The sequence below is a fragment of the Arachis hypogaea genome, chromosome 1, assembly GCF_003086295.3.
Source record: "Arachis hypogaea cultivar Tifrunner chromosome 1, arahy.Tifrunner.gnm2.J5K5, whole genome shotgun sequence".
Classification (NCBI taxonomy): domain Eukaryota; kingdom Viridiplantae; phylum Streptophyta; class Magnoliopsida; order Fabales; family Fabaceae; genus Arachis; species Arachis hypogaea.
Genome location: NC_092036.1, coordinates 1,416,336 through 1,427,948, shown reverse-complemented (window position 1 = coordinate 1,427,948; position 11,613 = coordinate 1,416,336). Strand labels below are relative to the sequence as shown.

At 30.8% G+C, this 11,613-nt stretch overlaps 1 long non-coding RNA gene across 1 annotated transcript; it reads right to left on the bottom strand.

Annotated features, from left to right (window-relative positions):
* Positions 1–9,234: 9,234 nt before the first annotated feature.
* On the bottom strand, positions 9,235–11,268 carry LOC112731644 (uncharacterized). The gene is made up of 3 exons (XR_003168386.3): positions 11,190–11,268; positions 9,623–9,715; positions 9,235–9,536 (listed from the first exon to the last, which is right to left on the bottom strand). It is a non-coding gene; the product is annotated as an uncharacterized lncRNA (long non-coding RNA).
* Between the last annotated feature and the right edge of the window lie 345 nt (positions 11,269–11,613).

The following is an 11,613-nucleotide window of genomic DNA, read 5'->3' as shown; positions in this document are numbered from 1 at the left end:
AATTGTTCACTTCCAAACTTAATTTTAAAACCTCAATTCTAAATTTCATAGTCTGCGAATGATGATGCATTGAATTACAATGATATTACCCAAAGAAATTAACGTCGTCCATGTGGACTTATAATGCAACTTTGGCTCTAAGACATCTGTAATAGGTTTGGCGTTTATGCATTAATTAGATGTTTACTTTATAATTCAAATGTTAGACTTAACCTTTATTAAGACAATCAATCAATCGTATATATAACTAAATTGGATTAGTCTAGTGGTTAATCAATTAATATGTTTAAGTAAGTGTTTAAAGTTTGAATCTAACCTTGTATATGTATGTACTAATTTATTGGCTAATAACAAATTCTTAAATAAAATTCAATAATATACCGCAACGAATTAGTCCTTAATCTACCAGACTAAAAATTACCATAAAAAAAAAAAAGACAATCATACATATATGTCCAAGCTTCATTACCAAAAATGTATTATCCTAAACGGAACACCTACATTACCAAATTTAGATCTGAGTTTCATCAAATTTCTCATGGTGGAATATTCATACTTCTACAAAGTGACATAATAATCAAACTTTTTATGAACACAAAATTTAGCGACCACTATATTTTTATACTTTTATTATTTATATTTTGATTATATTATTTGTGAAATTTAATTATTAGTTTGCATCGATTTCACTAATTATTTATAAATTAAAGTATGATCATTATTGTATATAAAGTTTATTAATGTTGCAAGTGTGAGGAGTGTTGAAGTTAGTCTCACATCAAAAAAAGCAAGGAAGAGTGAGGAGTTTATAAGATGAGAGATCCATTTACTTAACACCTTAAGATTTTGAGTTGAATGTGGTGTCTTTTTATCTTATGTTCTTTTACTTTATTCCTTCCCAAAGTCTCCCTAATGGTCGAGAGCTCCCACCGGTTGGCCCAACAAATTTGATGTTAATTCCCAAAGCAAAAGAATTCTAGACCAACGGGTTGTAAGTTTTCAAGCATTTCCATAAAATTTATTGAGAATTAACCATTGCTTAAGTTTATTGATTGTATGTACAAATTAAAATATATATAATAGAGCCAAAGCATGCTTGTCTTATTTAAGCATTCGCAATGGTTACACATTTTGTTTTCTCATAATGTCTTGTTTAAATTAAACATTATTTAATTGGGTCATTAATACACATGCAGTGACCCTGGTAGAATATGGAAGCAGTCATAATCATATGTATTATGTATTATAATCTTCTATTAAGTCTTGAAATTCAAGTTAAATTTACCATTATTCGTAGCCCTTAGACTGATGAGCATCACCACTACAAAGGTAAATATGATTGAAACCTTCATCATATCTTCTTCTTGTGTATGTCCTATATATGAACAATGTAGAATCTCAAATAACACTTATAGTATTTACTGAAAAATGAGATTTCAAAACTTTGACCCAAATTAATTGGAATTTGAATTGACTAATTTGAACTATTTTTTTAAACTAATTTGAATTGACTTAAGTTAAATAATATTATTTACTCTTTTGAATAAATTAAATCAATTAATTCTTTTTATGTTAAATTCGATATTTATATATAATATTTGAAAATAATTCAATGCGCAAAAGAAAAATACTTATAATAATTATGGTAATTACTCCTCTACATATTTAATGTGTACATAAATACATAATGAGAAAAAATTAGGTGGATCTCTCTCCTCTTCTTGCCTTTCTTTTCTTTTTTATTTCAATAGTCAATGCCGCTCTGTATTTTTTTTTTGTCGCCCACGATATTTTTTAGCCCGACAGGTCAAGAATTAATCCGTTGCGAATCGGAGCTCCATTTAAGGGTTTGTCGTTGGCCAATGGGTTACTGCATGCACAAGAAAAGATTCGAACCCTCAATACTTATTTAAACGGACGAGTGAATTAACAATTCGACCAACCCAACTTGATTGCCCCTCTGTATTCTATGTACAGATTTAATATGTACGTTAGTACTTTAATTATTGTTCAAAAGAATCATTTTACTTTTTTTACATCATAGAATAAAAAAATACAACTATTTATTTTTTTAATTATATATTTATTACATCTAAAATCATATTATTATTTTAGCGATAAATAATAAATATTAAATAAAATAAATTTTAACTATTTAGGTTGATTTTTTTATTTTCTCTCAAATATTATTTAGTTAAATAGTAGAATCGATTCTTTGAGGATGCATGAAAAATATGCATTCGGGAACTATGATAGATTCGATTCAATTAAAGGCTGAATCTATCATAACCCTCAACCATATCCATTAGTTTGTATTTGAAAGGAGATGTGTGACAAAAATGCGGTTTAAAAAAAATTAAAGAGAGAATTTAAATATGGTTTGACGAGTGCGCACTAAGCTAGTTCCTCATAAAAAGTATATGTTATTTAATTTATTTTATTAAAAGAGTCTTGAACCTTTTCAATTTTTAATCTTTAAATTTTTGTGTTCGTTGTAGATAATCCTTAAAATGCATTTAAGAAAAGTAACGAGAAAAAATTTGAAACAAATTAAAGAAACAAACAAAGGCAAAAAAAAAAAGATCAGAAAAGTAGGAGTAGAGCTTAGTTGAGACAATGGGAATTATGCTCTCTCAATTTTTTTATAAAAAAATTAATAATATTTCTTCAAAAAATAAAAGATAATTTAGTTGGCTTAAATACTTATTTGAATTTTGCAATTTTTTGTTCAACAAGCAACACTTTTTTTATTTTTGAGTTTAAATATAAAAAATTAAATATTTTTTATTTATTTAATTTAATATTATAAATTGATAAAAAAATTCAATAAATATTATAAATTGTTGAAAAATTTTGTTTTGATTCAAATATTGAAGATTTCAAGTCACTAAAGATTCGAAGAGTATCATTATAAATTATTTTATATTTTTTATTTATAGAATTATTTATTTATTAATTATCTTATTAGTAACAAATTTAAAGAATAATTATATTTATAAATTTTATTTTAATATAAATATTATTATTAAATTTTTATGTTAAATTTTTTGTCCCTCCAAATTTTTGTTTCAAACTCAGCCACTGCAAGAAAGGGAAGGGAAGATGAATCGAGAAGGAAAACAAAGAAGAAATCAAATAAAAAAATAGAAATGAATAGAAGTATATACAAACATAACTCAAGTTATGCTATCTAGTCTCGGATTATTACTAAAATGACCAACAAACTATAACTCAAATGGCATCTTCTTTCCATTCTTATTTAAAAGTTTTGGATTCGAGTTTCACTCATAATTTAAAAAAAAAAAACTAAAATGGACTGGATAAAAGAGAAGAAAAAGGTAAATGAATCCTCACCTTACAGAATAAAGAGAGAAATATAATGTTGAAATTCAGAGCAAAGAATAGTGTGTGTTTTCTATACTGATTTGTTGGTGAATCCACTCTTGGTGTTTTGCTCCTTTGGACTATGGGCTTATCTATATAGAGATCTTTGTTGGAATCACATTTTGAATTAATTATGTATATTGAATAAACTGTCCAAAATTTCAATAATTTAGTATGATACTATCTGACTCATTTATTTTTAACGACTTAAATGAGTAAGCCCAATATAATAAATTTATTTTGACTGTTTTACTATTTATTGTCTTGCTTAATATTTTATTTTCAATATTTGATTTTATATACTTACAATATTTAACAAAAAATCTCAATTTTCATAGTTAATTATAATGAATTTTTTTCGGATTCGACTCGGATTGTTCACTTCCAAACTTAATTTCAAAACCTCAATTTTAAATTTGATAGTCTACTGATGATGATGCATTGAATTACAATGATATTACCCAAAGAAATTAACGTTGTTCATTGTGGACTTATAATGCAACTTTGGCTCTAAGACATTTAATTTGTAATAGGTTTGAAGTTTATGCATTCATTAGATGTTTACTTTATATATAATTCAAATGTTAGACTTAACCTTTATTAAGACAATTATATATGTGCAAACAACATTACCAAGAAATGTAAATATCCTGAAAGAACACCTACATTATTACCAAATTTAAACCTTTGAGTTTCACTGTAGCATAGTCAAAATTTTCATGGTGAAATCTTCGTACTTTTTCAAAGTGACATAATAATCAAACTTTTTATGAAGTTAAAAATCCGCGACCACTATGATCTTTTACTTTTATTTATATTTTGATTATATTATTTGTGAAATTTGATTATTAGTATGCATCAATTTCATTATATTATTATTTATAAAATTTGATTATATTCTATATGAATATGAGTTTAATTTTGATACATTGATAGTGTAAAACGTTTTACATAGTAGTATAATTATAACCATTCTCTTAAATGACTATTCATACAATTAATGTAAACAAAATAGTTATTTTAAGGTTAAGTATGATTTTGATTCCTAAGATATAGGCCGAAATTTTTTTTCGTCCCCAACTTTTTTTTTTGCATACAAAATTGTCCTTAAGATTTAATTTGATTTTAAAATCGTAGGAAGGTGGCGGCAAAAATGGAGAGAGAGATGGATCGTATATAACTTTTTCTTCTTCTTTCTTTCCCCATTCTTTTTCTTCTCTTCCCCTTCAGAGGAACAGAAATACTCTTTTTTTCTTTTTTTTTAATTTTATATTGTTTGTTATAATTTGATCCAAAATTTTAATATTGAAGTAAAAAGAACGATTTTAAAGCTTAGTTTTAATATTGTTGTAAAAAGAACGAGTGCAGGGGTACAAAGACAATATGAAGGTTTAGCCAAAACAGCAAACACTGACCTTCAAGAAGAGGAACAGGTGTCTGACGATTCAAACTGCAGGAAGTCCAAGGCAGGGGAGACATTGGTGGTGGAGTTGGGTGAAGGATATGGGAAAGGGAAAGAAAATGAACATGACAACTATATAGTAGAAGAGACCTGCCCCAAAGTGGCTATACACGAAGGTTCAATGACGCACAAGAATAATCAAAGTCGGCAATGGGAAGAGAAAATGACAGAGAATAAGGATGCTTGGAAATTAGCGATAGAGTCAGGAGTAGTACCATGTAGTGATGAGGAGGACATCATGGCCATCCTTCAGGAACAGAATGAAGCAATAGCTTTGAAACGAAGACAATCGAAGCAAAAGGAGAAAATCAGAAGAAGTCGGCCAAAAACACGTAATCAGATGTGTAATAAAATTTATAAATGATTTTAAGCTCTTTGAATGTTAAGGGGTTGGGAGGGACTACCAAATTGAATATGATAAAAAAAAAACTTCAAAAATAAGTTCAGGATAGAAATGTTGGGTTTGATAGAAACAAAAAAAGAGATGGTGATGAACAAATATGATGTAGTTGGGATTTGGGAAAATAATAGCGTTAGTTGGGAGTGTGTTAACTCTATTGGTGCCTCAGGAGGTCTTCTATTAATATGGGATGAATCTGTATTTAAATTGTTGAATTCCTATAAAGGAGATAGGTGGCTATGTGTAGAAGGAGTGATGACTAAAGATAATTTTTACTGTGCGATTTGTTTGGTATACGGGCCACATGTGAGAGATGACAAGCTCTTAATGTGGGAGGAATTAAGCTATATTACAGGTTTTCCCTTTTGTTATATGGGTGATTTCAATGAAATTGTGCACATTGAGAAAAGGAAAGGGGCGACCAGCCTGCCAGCTTCTGCTGAAAATTTTAGAGCCTAGATCAACGATATGGAGTTGGTAGACTTGGCGCTTAATGATCGCATGTATACATGGTTTAGAGGTCAGTCCTGCAGTCGCATTGATAGAATCCTGGTTGACTTGGAGTGGCTAGATGAATACCCGGACACTCGCCTAAGAGGAGGACCGAGAGGCTTATTAGATCACTGTCCTTTGATAGTGGAAGATAGAAGAATAGTTCAGGGCCGAAACCTTTCCGCAGCTTAGACTTGTGGTTCACACACGAAGGTTTTCTGAGGATGGTGAAGGAAAAATAGAGGGGGCTGGGCGAGATACAGTTTCTACACAAATTGAAAGCACTGTCCAAACTTTTGAGTAGATGGCACAAGCAATACTTTATGAACATTCCCGAGAAGATACAAAAGTTTGAGGATGAGATCAAGAAAGTGGACGATATGGTTAGCAATGGTATACATGATGGGACAATAGAAGCAAGAAGGAAGGCACTAGTAAGATGTTGTGAGGTATGGTATACGAGACAAGATATACACTGAAAGTAAATGTCTAGGTCTATGCATGCCAAGAAGATGAACAGGAATACTAAGTACTTCCACAATGTTGCATCAGAAAGAAGAAGGAACAACCGGATCGACTCTTTAGTGATAAATGAAAGGTTAGTAAGGAATTATGCAAGGATCAAGGTGGCCATTAGAGACTTCTACAAAAACCTATACCACCAGGAAGCCTTGCCGACTATTAGTTTTTGGGAAGGCCTAGTAAATCGGTTAGAGTTGGAGGAAGCGCAAGCACTAGAGGTGTTACCGTTGGTTGAGGAAGTAAAGGATGAAGTCTGAGACTGTGAATCATTTAAGGCACCGGAGAGTGATAGATATAAGATGAACTTTATAAAAAGATACTGGGAGGAGATTGGAGTGGAATTTACTAAAGCTGTGTTGAGCTTCTTTAAGACAGAGAGGTTACCAGCAGAATCCAATGTTACTTGGGTGGCGCTGACCCAGAAGTTTGTAGAAGCAAAGGAGATAAAGGATCTTAGACCGATCAGTATGGTTGGGTGCGTCTACAAGGTTATATCAAAAGTGTTGACAAGAAGGATGAGGAGGGTAATGCCAGGGTTAGTTGGGAAATCACATAGTGCTTTTGTCAAAGAAAGGCGAATACATGATGGAGCGCTAATAGCATGCGAGACTGTACAATGGCTAAAAATGAAGAAGGCATCAACAATCATTAAACTGGACTCCCAGAAAGCCTATGACAGAATTAAATGGAACTTCGTTGATATCGTACTAGAAAAGATAGGATTCGGTAGAAGATGGAGGGCATGGATCATAGAGTGCATTAGATCAACATCTATTTTCATACTGGTCAACAGGACACCCTCAAAACCATTTAAGATGGAAAGCGGACTTAGGCAAGGCGTCCCGTTATCACCTTTTCTATTCGTGCTGGTTGCAAATGTTCTGAACAAGATGTTTGGAGAGGCGGTAAGGAATAGGAGAATTGCCCCTCTATTAGTCGGTAGAGATAATATAAAGTTATCACACTTACAGTTTGCTGATAACACTATATTGTTCTGTTCGCCGGAGGAGGAGACAGTGAGAAATTACAAGAGACTTTTGAGGTGCTTTGATGTGATATCCAGATTGAGTATTAACTTTGACAAGTCCAGTTTGATACCGGTAAATTGTAGCCAGGAGTGGATTGGTCGGATGTGCCAATTATTAGGGTGCCAGGCGACGAGACTACCAGTGAAGTACCTGGGCATTGAGTTAGGAGAAAACCTGAGGCTAGTTAAAACATGGAAGCTAGTAATAGATAAAGTAGAGGAGAAACTTAGTTTGTGAAAAGCAAAGGTGCTTAGCAAAGTAGGTAAGTTGGTCCTTATCAAATCAGTGATAAATAGTCTGCCTACTTACTATTTGAGTTTGTATAAAATGCCGACTATAGTGGCAAAAAAACTAATTTCACTGCAAAGGAGGTTCTTTTGGGGGAAGGATGATGGAAGCTCTGGGCTAGCTCTTGTAAAGTGGGAGTTTATACAGGCACCGAAGAAACTAGGAGGGCTAGGTGTGGGAGATACGATGATTCGCAATACTGCTCTATGTTTAAGTGGCGGTGGAGATTCTCTAAGGAGGATTGCCCATTGTGGAAGAAGGTTGTGTGCTCCTGCAATAATATGAATACTGGCAACTACTGTCTACTCAAGCTATACCGGCAAAAGAAGGCCCGTGGAGAGATATTTGTCACTTGCAAATAAAGGAGCAACATGTCAGACAAAAGATGATTGACAGACTGGCTATGGAAGTAGGTGATGGCAGATTAACTAGATTTTGGGAAGATACATGGTTACAGTCGGGAAAGCTGAAAGACTTCTTTTCGAGGCTCTACTTGATTTCAAATAACAAAAGATCTGTGATTGGGGACTGTGGGTTTTGGGATGGGATAGAGTGGGTATGAAACTTTCAGTGGAAGAAGGAACTTCCCCAATGAGAGACGGACAGCTTGAACCATCTTTTAGATATCTTGCAAGATGTGAGATTGATAGAAGGCGTACAAAATAGAGTGGTGTGGAAATTTGATAAGGAATGCGTTTATACTACTAAATTATTTGTGCAGGTTATGCAGGTACATACGGTAACATAATATATCCTTAACTATAAGTTTACAAATGGAATCTGGAAAGGACTAGTGTCCTCTCGAGTAGAGTTATTTACTTGATTTGTGCTTGTAGGTTGAGTTAAGACAAAGGATCGACTGAGTCTTTTGGGCATCATTGAACGATGTAATAATGTATGTGTTATGTGTAATAAGAAAATTGAAACCGTACAATATTTGTTTCTTATGTGTGAGTACGTTTGGCAGGTGTGGTGCGCATGGTATAGTTACATGGGTCGTGCATGGAACATCCCAAAATCCATAAAGGAGCATTTTGAGAGCCGGAGGATGATGCCCTTGAGGAAAGGCGCGCGAAAAACATGATTAGTGGGGTTCTTCTCTGTTATATGAAATATCTGGCTATGTAGGAATGCGTTTATTTTTTAGAATAAGACCACATATGTGGTGGACTGTGTTACTAGGTCGTTTTGTTGTTCTAAGAAATGGTGTCAAAGTAAACCATATTGTTGATAGTTATGCCAGAGATGACATAGGTGTTACTAAAGTTCAGGTTATAGCTCGTGTATGTTCCACTCAATGTGTTGAGCTTGTTTCCTTTAAAAAAAAAGCTTAGTTTTAGACCTTAAAGATGATTTTGTAAGTAAAAAATATTAGAGACGAAATTTTTTTTTGCCTTTACCTTAGAGACAAAAAATGTACTTATGTCTTATTTTTACTAATGTGGTGTTATGTAATTAGATACACGTGCAAAACAATTTTATACTAATAATAATATATCAAAATTAAATTCTAAAATTTTTAGCATTAATGTATTATACGGTTGATGTTGATGCCGAAAGCCAAATAATTGTAGTGCAAGCGGTTATAAATTATTAAATTCCAAGCATTTCCATCAAATTAAATTTATTGAGAATTAACCATTGCTTATTAGGTTTATTGATAGTACAAAAATATGATAGAGCACAAGCAGCAGTGTACAATTGTACATCTTGAGCATGCTTGTCTTATTTAATTAAGCATTTGCAATGGTTAAACATTTTATTTTCTCATAATATATAATGTCTTGTATGTTTAAACATTATTATTATTTGTATATACACATGCATTGACCCTCGTTGCAATGAGGAAGTCCTCCACAGCTAGGTAGAATACGGTAGCACTCATAATCATTGTGGCATCTCTTTGATTTTGATGATGACTCTGTCTCACTTGTTACTCTGCTTGAGAGAACACCAAATCCTGTTTTTATATAAATTCAATCTAGTTAAAAATATGTATTGAAAAATAAAAAAACATTGGATGAAAAATTAAATAAATTTAATTACCATTATTGGTAGCCATTAGACTGAGCATGACCACTACAAAGGTAAATATGATTGAAATCTTCGACATATCTTCTTCTCTGTGTTGTGTACGTCCTATATATGAAGAATGTAGATTTTTCAAATAACTCTTATGGTATTAAGTATTAAATGAAAAATGAAATTTTAAAACTTACAACAAGAAGTTAAGGATATTTAGAATGATAACCATTTTTATTATTTTTTTTTAAATTTGAAAATTTTGATCAAAATTAATTGGAATTTACTCAGAATTAACCTTCTTATATTAATAGTTCTATTTAAATATTAATTTGAGTTGACTTAAGTTATACAACATCATTTACTCTTTTGAATATATTAAATAAAAGGTTTAATTACTCTGTTGGTTTCTATAGTTTCACGAAATTTTCAATTAGATTCTTATACTTTTTTTTTCTTTTTAATTGGTCTTTACACTAATTTTTTTTTCAATTAAATTCCTTTTGGTAGTAACTGACTTAATTATATAGAGACCTAACTAAAAAAAATTAGTGCAGTGACTCAAATAAAAAGAAAAAAAAGTGTAGGAACTCAATTGAAAAAAAAATTGGTGTAGGGACCTAATTAAAAGAAAAAAAAGTATAGAGATCTAATTGAAAATTTCGAAAAACTATAGAGACGAATAATTAAACCTAAATAAAGCAATTCATTTTTTATGTTAAATTCGATATTTATATATAAAATTGAAAAACTGTCACCCGGCCCCTACGTACCTGTGTAAAGAAAATAATTCAATGTACACAGAAAACACTTATAATTATTGTTTAAAAGAACCTTTTTACTTTTTTTTTTACATCCTAGAATAAAAAAAGTACAACTATTTATTTCCCCAAATTAAAGTTAATAACCATTTCTTTTGGTTGCATCGATTTGGAAACACCTTTTGTAGAACCACAGGAAATACCTCAACAGTGTCACAAATTTTCTGGAATGCATTAAATGTAGAAAAAAAGATCTATCAAAATCAGTGTTCTGGAAATCGAACTGAGAATAAAAAACCGGTCAGAAAATCAGTTTAGTTAAAGATAAAAATCGGTTAGCAATGAACATGTCAAAAAATCGGAAAAACTAGTCAAATTGATACGATTTTTACTAGTTTGATACTGATTCAGTATTCAAAACTTTGATCAAACTAATTAATCGTTTATGTATTTATAATGTTATTAAAACGGTTCATTTTATATTAGAATCAAAATATGAAATTAATTATCTGAATTTAGCTAACTTGTACCCATATATGTTTATATTACAAATTAAAAAAAGCTTTTATTAAAACAAATTAAAGAAATAAAGACAAGGAATAAACAAATTAAAGAAATAAACAAAGGCAAAATTAAGACAAGAAAACGGAAGGCACGATAAATGAAGATAAAAATAAAGAAGAGATCAAGTAAAGAATAGAAATGAATGGAAGTATAAAGATGACTGAAGTTATGCTATTTAATCTCGGATTATTCCAATCTCAAACTAGAAGAGTCAAGAGACAAGGGAAAAGAGAAGAAAAAGGTAAGTAAGGTATATCCATCCTCACCTCACAGAAAAAAGAGAGAAATATTGAAATTGAGAGCAAATAATAGTGTGTTTTATATACTGATTTGTTTGTGACTTCACTCTTGGTGTTTTGTTCTTTTGGACTATGGGCTTTATATAGAGCTCTTGTGCTGCGTTTGTTTATAGAGATATGACATTAAAATAGGGATATAGAGACACAAAATTATATTTGACAGATGAGAGATGTACAGAAATAATGTGTCTAAAAATATTAAATTATTGTATTTTGTGTCCATCTTGAAAGGAAGGACATAGAGATACTAATAAAAGACACAATTTATTTTTTATTTTTTTTCATTATTTTTATTAATTTTTTATAATTATATTTTTTATTATTATATTTTTCGTCTCAAATTTTTTAAATGAAAAAAAATGAGAATAAATTAAATTTTTATAATTTATTC